This window comes from Hippoglossus stenolepis, chromosome 13 (assembly GCF_022539355.2).
Source record: "Hippoglossus stenolepis isolate QCI-W04-F060 chromosome 13, HSTE1.2, whole genome shotgun sequence".
NCBI lineage: Eukaryota > Metazoa > Chordata > Actinopteri > Pleuronectiformes > Pleuronectidae > Hippoglossus > Hippoglossus stenolepis.
In genome coordinates this window covers 23,221,383-23,236,117 of record NC_061495.1, presented here as the reverse complement: position 1 = coordinate 23,236,117, position 14,735 = coordinate 23,221,383, and positions in this window count along the sequence as shown.

Below are 14,735 nucleotides of genomic sequence, written 5' to 3'. Positions count from 1 at the left end.
ATATTCCCTGCTTCATCTCACACCCTCCAGCTGCAGCTCTGTAATAGTCAATTTATTCATCCTTTCCCCTGAAATTAGCTCCTTCAGTCAATAGTACATCTTAATTTCAGCTGCCTCACCTTCTGATCACGTGTTCATGTCCCTCATATTCATTTCCAAAACATTTTTTAACTATACAGTTTTAATTTGAATGCCAATAACAAGAAAAAAAACAGCTTATCTAAGGTCCTTGTTTGTGGATGGCTTAATCAATAGCGGCATTGCACTGCCTGCAGAGACAATACACACATTATTTAGGGCACTCTGTCATTCCCCCCAGTGATGAACACAATAATCACCACCATGTGACGGCTAAGTGGGGCATTCCTGGCCCCCTGACAGCTGCCCACCTGCCTTGATTGATGATATTGTTTTTAAAAAGTGAAAATAGTTGAAGGTTTTTACTGAGGGGTTCCCCTTTACCCAAGAAGTCACATTCCACTGGGAATAATGGACAGCATTGTGGCGACTAATCCACTTTCGTTGAAGAACCACCATTCTGTAGTAAGTGTGTGTGTGTGTGAGTGTGTGTGTGTGAGTTGGGCCATTAACTGTTCACGTCGAGGCCGGGCCACCCAAATAAAACAACCCCAGGGCCTTTTTGGCTTTTAAGTGACAGTGATAAACCCCACACCACCATTACATTTCCATTCAAGTTAAAAGGTACAGATTTGGGACCAGCTTGATTATTTATCTTTATTATTACAGCAGATTATTTTATTTATTTATGATCCTGTTATATCTTCTGAGATCTCTTGAGACAAACATATTTGCCACTCTTGATCTCTAACGCTTACCGCTTACTTTTTGGGCATTTCAGGGTGCTGAAGGTAACATCAAACAGAATGGCTTAGTGTCTCGGAGCTACATTCTATATCTGGGCATATGTAGTATTATTTGAGCACATTTCTGAACTAATTCCTGAAACGCTAGACTCTGGAGAACTTTGAAGTTGGACCAAATTTCACATAATTTGTTGTGGAGTGTACAGGGGAGAGAGAAGTGATCAGATACCCCCCTGACCAACGGTCAGAAACTTTAGTTGGCCATCTTCTGGGTCATAAAAAGTTCAAGTTCAAAGTATCTTCATTTTCCGTTTCAGGGAAATTGATTTGCAGCCAGGATCATACAAACCACAAACTGTAAACACACACACACACACACACACACACACACACACACACACACACACACACACACACACACACACACACACACACAACACGTACACAGTTGAAGCATAGCCATGTGACAATTTTCCAATTCAAGGGCCTTTTTTCTTACTGCTTCAGTATGAAATGGCTGTGAAAAGGGGGCCAAGCAGGTTATTGTCAGCGGCCCCGAGAGTGGCTGACTATGCTCGTCTATAACAACAATAGTTGTGAAGGTCCCCCTTGTGGCGTGGGGACCCCAAAGTCCCTTGAAATACACCTAACCAGGACATGGTAACACTATGGACAGATTACAGTGGTTGGTTAATCTGTGGCAACAACATACCTGCCTGTTTGATGTTTCCTCCTCTTGCTATCATGACCAACATACCAGAGTGAAATCTTGGTGCCTTTTTATTAGACGTCTCGGTAAACAGAATGGAGCATGAGACCGCGTTTCGCCCTTGTTGCTGACTGGTTACCTACAGTCTGAGCAGCCAGGTCATCTTGAAGATCGGTCGAGCTGGGTCACACTTAATGGTCTGACCGAAAAGTGTGAGCACCTAAATTGTGAGCTTTGGCTTTCCCTCACAGATGATTAACTCGTACACAGAGAGTCAGAATTTGACAACATTTCTAAAATCACAGTTGACTTCCATGTTGGGATGCAGAGTGTGTCTGTACGGCCTGCATGGAGCACTGACCTTTGGGTTTCTTCCTCAGCAGATGGAGTTGTCAGCATTGGGATGAAACTGTACTTGTTTCGCATCATTCTGACCACATTTAGGACTTTTTATTTATAAAGGAAAGAAACTACCTATTGAAACAGGCAGTGGAGCATCTGGGCATGTGTCACTCAACACATTGCATACAATTATAAACACCACACAGAGGTTGACCTTCAAACTGAAGAACGGTTTAAAATCTCCATCTGGTTCTTTTCTTCAAGATCTCTTTCGATTTGGTGTCGAACCAATTACACAGCCAGGGCCAACCGTTTAAAGAAATGTAACATTCTTGTTCCTAACATTGTTGGTCATGCTTCACCTGAATATATAGCATCAAAACAGTACACTGGCCACAAAGCTGAGGTTGGAAATATTGAATAGCTTCCTACTAACCTTGGCAGACTGGACTGTGGCTTCTGTAACATTGTCTGAGCAGTTCAGAGTCAAATCAACATGAGCGGTAACATATTTGTGTTTCTCCTCACCTCGGGTCTCCTGTGCATCTGCTAGCAGAGAGACATGTCACCAAAACATTGCTAGTAGTCAAAACCTCCACAGGAACCTTTAAACATGTTTGCTTGTTTTTGAGTGTATGTGTGTGTGAAAAAGGTCTCCAGTAGCCAGAGAGAGTGTTTCGGTTGTGTCAGGTTGTTTCCGGTCTGGTCTCCCTCCTGCCGTCGGGAAGCCTTGGATCTGCAAACCCACTGACCGACGCTCCTCACACACAAACACACTCAACAGCCCTACTGCCTCTATCTGGCATCATTTCTTCTCTCCACTTTACGCTGACTCCCTTCATTCTCCCCTCCTCTCCAATCTAATCATTTCTCATCATTTTCTTTCCCCTGCACCCTTTTTTCCTCTCGCGGTCTTTCTTTGTTGTTCCTTCTCTCTTCCCCAAGTGCCTCTCTTTTTTTCCTTCCATTCATCTTGCTTCTCTTTCACTCTAATAGCTCTTACTTTTTTACTCCCTCTCAGCCTCTTTTTCGGTCTCCTCGCCACCCCCACCCACTCTCCGTCTTTTCCTCCCTTCTTATCAGCGTTGGGGATGAATGGTGAAAGGCGAGGAGGCAAAGCTGAGACTCAAATCCGATGCCTCGTGTGTGGGAACCTCATTGTAGCTGGTGAGAGTGAGAGAGCTAAGGTATCGCACAGCTCGCCGGTATGGTCGACAGAGCAGAACCTCTCATCTTTCTCTGCCTTGAATGACATCACTGTGCCCGCCAGCCTGGGGAACTGAAGGGGCAGTGTGGGGGAGTGATGCATGACCTGACGAAAACAGAGATTGAAGGGCCCATTTTCTTTTCTCAGACATTTCAGAAACACATTTTTTGATTTACATGACTTAGCACAAAAATCACTTTGCTTTTGTTGCCTTTGGTTGCCTGTCAACTTTTCAATCCCAAAATAGTGTGTGACTTCCCCATTTTCACATGCGATCAATAGATTTTGATGGGTTTGGTTTTAGTTGGAATCAATTTTAACCAATCAACACCTTTTAAAATCAAATGTTTTGTTCTCAGTGTCATTAATCGTTTTTTTCTGAGGTCAGTGTAGCTGACAAAATCTCAAGACTAGTTGGAAGGCATGAACAGTAAAAACACACACACACACAGGTTCCAGGCACTCAGTAAAACATTCAGTACCATAGAAAACTCAAGCCAATCACATGGGAAGTAAAATTGGGTAAATTAAACAGGTAAAACCAATCAGGGGAGGGATGGCAATCACAAAGATAGGAAACACATAAGGACAGAAAATGCTACAGTCAAGGTGGGTTGTTATACAGATTGTAGAAAAAGCGCCCATGACATCTAATTGATAATACTATAAAGTTTTATTTTTGGTATAGCCTCTTAAAATAAGTAAATATATTGTCTATATATCTGTTGCGACAGTGTAAACATGAAAGGCTAAAGGTCAACAGGCTATTCTTTTTCATAAAATCTTCCAAAATATCCATAATTTTATTTAAATTAAATGGGCTTAGTTGAAAACTACACTAACATGAACTCAATGTTTACATGTTTCAACTTTAAGGTCGTAGCCTATCGTACACAGTACCACTTACATGTTAAAAGATCTTGTTAAAAGTAGTTGCATGTAGTTTCATCTAATCAATGCATTATCACATGTTAATATGTTGAACATAAACAGTAAAACATCTTATATCATGTTGTACAAAGACTTCTCTTCATTAGAACTGAAAGCTCTTTCAGAACAAACGTATTATAAAATAAAATACGAGGGCAGGAGAGTCTGAGAAGTACTTGGCACTTGATTAAGTTGTTAAATTGTCATTTCATAATTCACGACTCAGAACAACTCTACAAAATTACCAACTCTACAAATTCAGCAGAAGAGATTATCATTACCATTATCTGTTCCTCTGACTCTGCAGAAATTCTTTGACCATCAGACCAACCGTTTGACAGTGGCGCTGTGGAGGGGATCCAAGTGAAACTGTTTTCCATCTTAAATACTTGGCACAGGACATGAGAACATAAAGTCGCTGTAGGTCAGCAGGGTATAAGGCTAGACATATTGATGTTAAAGTTGTAGCACACTTGCAGCGTACAGTGCTCTTTGCATCACCACATTAACTGAATAAACCAAAAAAAAATGCTGCAACTAGGAACAGAATCTGAGTCAGCTGTCTTCACTAGACAGTTCTTTATTTCAGATCACCAATAATCTGAGCTGTTTCATTGGGTGTGGAGGCAGACGGGCAGACGGGCAGACGGCTGAGCGACAGGAGGTATTTTCTGTGTACACTCACCTGTCTGCTCGTATTAAGTTCTGCAGCCTGAGTTTAGTTTGCAGAGTCTGATTCACATGGTCAAGCTGTGAAAACACTTCCTCCCTCCTCCAGTACAAGCCCTCTCCTACCTCTTACCATCAATTATTCAAGCAGAAGTCAATTAGGGTTGAATAATTTATATTCACAGTGTCAATATTTGTTAAACAATCTTATGCAGTTTTTTAACATTCCCCCGAAGTGTCCCACTCTGTAATTATGAACGGTGACTCTAGGTCTGTATTATATTGAATAATCGTGACAGTTTCACACACTGGTTTACTCAAAGGGTGATACCAGTGTTTTTGCTAAATCAGTCCAGTGAATTGTATGTGCTCACAACCTACAATAATGGCAACCCTGTTCATAATCATACAAGAGGGGTCTGTCATTTTTAAATCAAAATGTCCTTCCTCTTATAAGCACACTAGTTTAATTCTATCTATGAGGTTGCAACTCAACATGTCTCTTAGTCACAATGGTTTAGTCAAACACACGATGAGGGATAATAGAACCATGAGTGCCATAAGAACTTTTAGTTTACAGGCATTTAGATGTGCGTATAGGCTGAGCACTAAATTCAATCAAAGACTGTGTCATCTAAACTTTCAGCTTTAACAAAGTAAACATAAGACATCAGCTGAAAGGCCATTCGTACAATCATTTAGCTCCTTGACCAAAATATATTGATTTGTTATGTTCGATGTTGGTGGAAAGAAAAGTGATAAACAGGTGCTTTGTTGTGCGGCTTCCTCGTTCCAGCTGTAGTTTGGGTGAGCCTTCAGGCCAATGCTTTATGATGCTGGACTAATTATTATTAGTTGAATTATTCATGTTGAAAAGAATGTGTTCATAGTCATTAACCAGTCTCTGATATGCCATGAACTGAATAAATTCTGGGATAGAAATCATTTCAGCCCAACACACTTTGTCAATCCATCCTTGAATATCTGAATATTTTCTGCTTTTGTTTGAGTCCTGCTCAAGTTTTCTGTTGATAACTATAAACATGTTGTTGATGTTGATGGTACTTATGGTAAACTACCCTTCATTCAGATCAAATTGCTTCCTGAGAGAAGCATGTATTTGTACCCTTACTTTACTTTACCTTTATAGGTGTCAAAGTTATCCATGTAGTTAATACAAAAAAAACTCAAGGTAATATTTGTATCTGCCATGACACTAAAGATGTTTTGATTTGTATTCTTTCTTTTCTTTTCTTTCTAAGTCAATAACAGCTGGAATCAAATTCAAATTTCAATTCATTTTTCCCACACATGTTAGATAAACATAGAATTACAGAGACATGTGGATACTATGTGGAAGAAAAGCAACTGCTATAACATAATTTCCTTGTGCTGTTTAAAATTGGTAAAGATTGTGTTGTGTCTAACAGATAAACCTGAGGAGACAACAGTTGGTCAGACACTTTCATCCAGGCACAGCAGAAAGGGAGATGAGTTGACATTTAAAGGTTGGGGTGACCCATGCCTCTATATGTTTACTATCCATATTTTAGTAAAATAAGTACCTCTTGCTATTTGACTGTAAACCCCTGGTGATAACACACACGATAAATTTGTTAAAAGATTAATTATGAAACATTACGATGCATTTGTGCAATTTTATATACACACACACAACATTAACACACATTATTATATTTGGCTGCATTCCATTCATCTAGCTTTATTTCTGTGACAAAAGCTAGATGTGCAACTTTCTCTTTGCCTCTCCTAAACCGTCAAGACTATTAAGGAATATTTAAAAATTCTGTTCTATGTTGGATTCTGAAGACTAACAGAAAGAATTAGAACTAAAACCTGTTCACAATGGATTAGTCATTTCCTGTAACAGATTATGTCACAAGGACACATGAGCACATAGTAACAAGTGGAATCCTGGTTGCCAGCAGACTGGTGGTGGCCAGCTCCAATGCTCTCCTGAGCGCTTGTTTGGATATTAGGAAAATGACATTGTGCTTTTACAAACGCGTATTACCAGAATAAACGGAATTATCCCTAGCTGTGTGGAGACGTCACTTTGGTTGACATGTGACAAGTGGATTACTACTCCCTACACCGCCCTTGTTCCTCTATTCTATTGCCCTACTTGCCTTTCTCTCTCTGTTTCCCCACTATTAAGCCTCTTCTGTTTTGTTTTCTGTTCTTGTAAGCATTAACATTTTTCAGTATATCCTCCATCATTTAGCATTCTGCTAAGGCATTCCTCCTCCTCTTCCTCTCCCACTTGCTCCCTTTCATCTATTTATGTGTATACTGAAGGCCTATAATTATATTCTACACACCCACAGACTGTATGAGGCTTTAAGATTATATGTCTGTAGCAGTAAGAACAACAGAATCATCATATTAATGGTAGTGGCAGAAAATCCCCATCATTGTTGGAGTAATGCTTGTAATCCACTCTGTCTATCAAACTTGCCAATTATTTCCTAGATTGACGGGGAGTGGAGGAAATGAGATGCAACAGATGCTGAAGTGTAGAGATACAGTAAACAAGTACACAATGGAGAGAAACAATATAATGAAAGCTTGCCATATAGACACGAACAGCAGATCATTAGTCATAAATGGTGACATCAGTGTAAACCTAATGGGTAAAATAGATTATGCATTTTTACAACAGAACACATTTCTCTTCTATCAATAATCTGGATGAAAACAGTCATAATGCAGCTGGAGAGCAACAATATGACTAATTTCCAGCGTTTTATAACTGAAATAATTTAAAAATCAATAAATTAAAATTGTTCTTTTTTATTTAAAAAGTTCACATATGGCAGTCTCTCTTTGTCGGACTAGTTAACATCTATATTGAGCACATTTGAATTTCCAGAAAATCAGCAAAATACAAAGTGATAACATGTGTTTCCATCCACTGAGGTGTGAATATTGGAAGCTGGGTGCATTACAACAGCTGGTGGCGCTAAGGGGTTAAATTAGGCCACAGTTCATCAGAGCTGAGTTCCACCTCCTCAAGTCCAAATTGCAATTTCATTAGAAACGGCTTCATCTCCTTGACTATCATTCCATTTTGTATAATGAAGTGCCACAACACCCTTCTCAACTGTGGCTTTGGTTTGCGGAGCGACTCTGTTCTGCTGTGTGTCGTGCTGGTCTGCCGTTCACTCCGGCAGTGTGCCTGCTGTGGCGCTGCAGTGGAGCTGCTGGTAAAACTACTGTATTTCCTCGAAATACATGTCAGGTAATGTACTCAACTAAATGCCAGGAAACTACGGTATGAAGCCGGATCTTGAGGTCCAGTGGCCTGTTTGTGAGTGTGTTTCTTTAAATGCTATTGAGATACTGCTCCCCGCTACCTTCTCTCCCGGTTGGAGCCACGGGTGGGACTTGTGGTGTATGCGGCAGGCAAAGCAGGGAGCTTAGGGCTTTCTGCTGGGAGCTGTATATTTGTCGCATGAACATGTTTATGCTGAATCATGCAGAGGACGGTACGATCTTTGTGGATGTTTTAACTGAACACAGACATGGGTGAGATTTCTCCTGGTGCTGCAGATGGTGAGGCTGACTGTGGCAGATGGTCAATGTGTGTGAGAGAGAGAGAGAGAGAGAGAGAGAGAGAGCGAGAGAGGAACAAGTGACAGCATGTAATGAATGACGTGTGTGACGAAGGGAGATAAGATCAGGTGGTTGTAAAGGTGTGTATTAGAGTAACTGAGTAGTATTGAAAAGAGCAGTGTGAGCAGATGTGTGAAGATTGGAGCTCGGTGAATGTTATGAGTGTAATGGGTCAGCGGCCGAGCCGTATTTGCACTCATCCACCAAAGGGTGGTTGCTGTTGGCATGCTGTTTAGGACTGTTGGTGGTGAAGATAGACAGCAGGTTTTGAGGATTAAGTTACTGTGTGAGGCAAGGCTGAGGTAGTGATAGTGGATATTAGGATAGGGGTGTCTTTGTCTGGTCTGCAGCCAGGCTGAGAAGTGAGAAAAGGCACTCCTAAACCATGCAGACACCTTCAGATCTTGACTGACTGTCGCTGAGATGTTAACTTGCCATGATAAATAAACTCAATCCACTTAACTCTTGTATCCTCTGAGGCTGGGGTCAATGTAAAGATGTGTGCTCCTCTGTGCAGCCAACAACAGAGGATTGTGCGTGCTTGACTTGCGTTGATCCCAAGGAGTTCTGAATTTGTGTGTGGGGATGTGGGGACCGTCCCCACCCAGCATATTGTCGGGGCTTCAAATCTGAACGTCTCTCAGAGAAGGACGCGGAAATAAGGGGCGATCAGTTTCCTGGTGGAAATAACCTGGTGTCCGCTGGATGGGTGACTCTATAACCTGTAAATGGTAATACAATCATGGAGATTGATCCGTTTCCATGCAAGCTCAGATGCTCTATAAAACTTAAATACTGTGTAATGTAGCTGAAATCTCTGAAAAAGTTGTATTTTATGTTGACCTGGATTTTGTGATAGTTTCATCCGTGGAAAGGGACTCTGCAATGTCCTGAAAACAGGAGAACAGTGCTGAGAGGCACTGCTGAGTATTCTGACACCTGGAAGTGATTATAGGACAGAAGAAAAAAAAATCCTTAAGTAAAGAGGAAACTTGTTACCTCAGTATGGAAAATGTATATGTTTAAAAAAGTTTTTGGAAATAGGAATAAGAAACATAAGGCTGTAGACAGAGACAGTAGCTGCCCTGTAACTATAGGGTATACATATAAACAAATCACATTTATCAGTAACACAAAAAGCATGCTGCTGACTTTAGATATTATAACAGGAAATGGCAATGCATTGTGCACTTTGTACATGGTGAGGATTCACAACATTTCAAGTAGGTCTCACTCTTCAGTTGAGATACTGAATAGTACTGCTGAGGTTGAATAGTATTTTCGTATTGTGTATGTGTATGTGCTGTGTGTATATTTACCTTTGTGCACATTACGATGAGTATCATTTCCAAGCAGCTCTCTTCAATGTCCCAACCCCAAAGCTAAATAAACAGCCCGACACTTTGCCTGCCTCTCTGTCCCGATGAATAGCAGCTCTGTAGCGTGTCTCGCTGTGGGGTCCGTTAATGGTGAGTGAAGCCCTGCTGCCGTTATACCCTGAATTACTACAGGAATGAACACTCACACCTTTCACCATTTCATACTCTCAGTGCTGAACTCTTCACGCACTGACTCACCTTATGTCAGGTGGGGAAACCAGTCCAGAACCTTTTGGGACAAAGTGGTGTTTTACTGTTGTCTCCTCAGCACAGCCCAGGATGGTGTCAGGTTCTATCTTACTCCTTTCATTCATTCTTACTCTGTTATTCATTGTGTCCCTCTTAGACGTATCTGCAGAAAATTGGCAGGGATGGATCATGTACGAACAAAGTGCTGAATAGTGCAGTTGTATTCTACGTAGTGTGCACTATGGGCCTGGTCTACTACTTGCGTGTGTAAAAACGTGTGCAAACTTGATTTCACCCGCAAAAAAACATGCAAACTGATCTACTAACGGTGTTCACTGAGGATTGCATGCAGAATAACACATACTCTCCATTTAGTATGTTTGCCTTAATGAATATCCAATATCAGGCGTTTTTACCCGATTTCGCAAAATATTGGGAGGAGTAGATGCAAATACTTTAATTTAGCACACGCATTGTGATTTACAAAGCCTGGAAATAATTGCGGTGGTTGTGACTGCGTCTGTATTTAGTACGTTTGAAAGGTAGGTGCTAATCGGCAAAGTGTTGCACACAGATGGCTGCAGTTATTCTAGTGAGGAGGAGACGGCACGGAAGAAGATGGAGAGAACGTTTTTTTTTCTGCTCGTGTTGACATGTTTGGATTGACAGAAGCAAAAATAATCCCTTGTCAGGGCACTGATGGCCATCATCAGACCAGATACAGTGCTGACCAGCTGCCTGGTGTGCGCTCCGTGTGCGCTACAATGGCCCGAGTGTCACGCCTGTGCACTCGGGCCACAGCAAGTGAACTGTTCCTGCTGCCCCCCCCCACACACCTGTTGTATTTGCAGAGGTTTTCTTATGAGCAATTTTTTCTTTTGTTCTTCTTCTTATGTCCTGCCATCTTCTCTTAATTTCATCGGTTGTTCTTTTTGTTTTACCCACAGCATTTACTTTCTCCCAGATACTCTCCCATATCACGTTTCTTTGAGTTATATTGATATTTCTTTGCTGTAGCTCAACAACATGGTTGTTTGCCTCTTGCACTAACACCTCCAATTGCATGGCATTAAATTTCCCTGTGCGCTTGCGGTCACTCTGCTCTCCGTAATGCTCCATGGCGGAAACCAGTAACGCACGCAAAACATTATATACACAATATTACTGCCTCTACCATGTTTGCACCTGTTATCATCTACGCAATTATTTTTAGTAGATCACCTGCAAAATGCTCACCAACCAAACGTGCAATCTGTTATAATGCACATGAAATGTAACACTCTTTCTTTGGGATCTTAGTAGATCAGGCCCTTTATCAATAATGACATGCTTATATATAATTTGATGTTGCACTATTGGAAAATCTGTTGATTTCTGTGACATACATTGTAAGAATATCGCAATCAATTAAACGACTTAGTGCCATTGTTCTTGTAATATAATCTATATATCTGCAAATTGCAGAAATCTCAGTCTGTCTGAATGTCTAATACAAATCTAAAGAACTGTTCACACTTGACATGTGTATTGCTAAGAGCCCAAGGAAGAGGGGTGTGAAATTTGAATGCGATTTGGACAAACTATACGTTGAATCAATTTTAATAATAAAATAAATAATATAAGGAGACTAGCACTCTTTAGCAATAACAGCTAGGACACATAAGTGATGTTACAGCAACATCAAGTTCCCGACTATGGTAATGACACCTGATTCTCCAGTTTGAGCTACTTTAAAACAAAGCTTGGTAGACAAATCTTTGTGCAATAGCAGTGGCGCAGCTCCGTGTTTCTGTACAAGTCCAGCAGTCACTTGCACTTGAAATAATACTTCAAAGAGGACTGATCCATATTGTGATGCAAACATTTTTTGAGTTATAGTTTAATGAGCAATACAGTATTTGTGTCAGGATACAAATGTTGTCTGCGTTCTGCTACAAGAGTCCTGAGATGTGTTTTTGTCTCATTGGCACATTTTGGATCTTGTACAACTGTGAAGAGTTTAAAAAGAAATGTGGGTTACCAACGGTTAAAATAAAATCTATAAATTACTGAGGTGGGTGGGGGGGGGGACCTGTGGCCACATGAGCAGAATATAAATGTATTACCTGTGTCCATTACTGAGTGCAACATATATACCTCTTACCCTTTAAGTAACACCCGATGCATTGAAGTAGAACCTAAAAAGCATTTAACTTGTCTTCTCTCACACAAATGTGATATTCAGTGTTGGCAAATTGATTCATTGCAAAAGAGAATTTGCTTCAGTGAGCTCAATATCAACAAAGGTTCCAAATTATTATAAACTGAATTTGTGCCCATTTGTTGAAAAGGGGCTCTGTTTCCTACTGTGGTGAGCAGTTATGTGCTCAAATGGTTTATACGTTTATATAAGTTTTGTAAAGATTTAAATTGACAAATAAAATGAAAATGTACAGTATACTACTGGGTGCAATTCGGGAATTATAGGTGATGGGGTAGATACACAATGCACAAAGTAAGCTAGGTGGGGGTACGGGGTGTATGGGGTGTAATAAAAAATGATTTGTTGTCAGTTAACAGTAAGGGTAAACAAGTTGCAGTGAAGTGTGACTGTAAGAGTAAGTCAGAATTGCCTAAAAAATAATAAATGGAGAATCACAAATTGAGTTAATGACCATGTGAATGGGAAAAGTGGTCTCAGGCCTTTGGACTCCACTGGCTGCTTTGATAGTTTGCAAATTTATCATAAGGTATTTGTCTATTGATTAATAAATAAAATCCTGACAACCCTTTAACATTTTAATGTTGTACTTGTAAACACAGGTCAGAGGACCTCTAAGGGTGTGTGCTTACTGTCTGCAAATACTACTACTACTACACAGCAGCATGGTGTTGTTGTGTCTCTCCAACATGAGGCACATGGAGAAGTCTACAGCAAGCACACAGGAGGCCAAACGAAGAAAAGCCTTACATGGCGGTCCTGTACAGAATGTGTTCTGGTTAGTACTTGTTTTGTTTGTCTGGTCTTTCTAAACACGTCGATCACTTCCTATTGGTGCTGGAAGGAGGCAGAAAACGACGTGGTTGAGGGGCGGCTCCTATAGACCAATGAACCAACCATCAACGAGGAGTAGCAGCAATCCTTGTTATTTCAGATTTGGAGATGTATATACTTGTATAATCGCAGTCCAGCTGCAATTACATGATTGCAAAAGTTTACAGGCACACATGGGTGTTTGTGGACCCCACAGCAGCATGTACCCCACTGTGAGGAACTGCCTGCAAAAATACTTCCACCACAAGTGAGCTGCACAAAATAGCCAGATATACGGGTTTCACAATTTACACCGAACACAATTTCATATTTTAAAAATCCTTCTTAACGACCATCTATTCTGGATGGCTGCCATCTGAGAGCTACAGTTTCATAACCGGCAGCCGATATTAGTCCGAGATCTGGGCTCATTTCTTTCCAGATTCAAGCAATGATGACAACTACAAAATCTTTTCTCTACATAATTTATTCAGATGTTTTGGTCTATTATTAAATAGATGAATGTGCGTGTTTGAGAAAGTCGGTTAGAGAGAGTGAATTAACTCAAATCCCTTCCACTGTATTTTAAGTCCCTTATTCCCACATGATCACCATCCAAGCGTACTGTACAACAACTGAAGAACCAAAAAGTTCCTTCTCCGTCCTACCGTCATTTCTCTTTTCGCTCCCACCCCTCACTCACACAAACCCACACGCAGACACAAACATGCGCTCACTCCTGGGGCCAATTAGTCAAGTTGAAACATCTTCATTTTTCATTTGAGTGTTCAGTGATCAGTATAATTGGAATTAATAAGCCAATTTCATTTGGCAGAGATGAGAGTTTTTGGCACTTGTTTTGAGCACCCTCACAGTTGGTTACGGGGGAGGAGACCACAAAACAAGGGTCTCATTAACTGGGTCAGTTACAGTTGAAACATATCACCTTATTAATCTTCCACTGCCTGACATAATAAAGATGCTCTGGTATGCTTATCGTGGTGTTTATGCCGTACTGTATTCACCACGGCATCCCGGAACATATGCTCACTGCAGCTCTGAAGAACAGGGGAGTTGAACAGTTGCTGTCGTAAAGTGTTTACCTTTCTATTTTAGTTCTGATGCGTGCTAATTAAACAACAGAATCAAAGCTTTTTTAGTTTTTGAATGGATCAAATAGTTCTCTGCAACATGACAGAGGTGGATTATCGAGATGAGTGTGGATTATGTGGATGGTTTTATGGAGAATCAGTTATCCTTCCAAACCACGGAGCCATAATTTGGAAAGGGACCTTTGGCTGGTCCCGAAGACATTAATGAGCAAAACCCCTCAAAGTAGAGATGGGACGATGCAGCAGGAGCCCCACCTCCATGTGGCTGAGGTGTTTAGATGGTTTCCTTCAATAATTTGTATCTTTCAGCAGCAATTTGTCTAATGATCTCTTGTGTGCTTGTTGTATATGTGTGTTTACATCCACAACACTCTTCATAATTATTTCATGTGTTGCCATATTAAGAGTCAGAAATGGGGGCTAAATAGCAAAAAATAGGCTCTTTTTGAATGCAAATATATTAACAACATTTTTGATAAATTGTGTTAAAGATACATGCTACTCATCACTCTCTGGTTACAAACATGATCCAAATCATGGTTTCTGTCATATTAAATACATCTTATCACATTGATGTATGTTCAAGTGCTTATTTTACTGATAACTCTGGTTTTAATTGGTTGTAATCTGATGCTTCAAAAATGGTGAAATGTCATGATTAACAGCTCCCAATGTGTCAAGAGCCTGTTGGCGGGACCTTGATGCCGTGGTTCCATCCCCGGGCG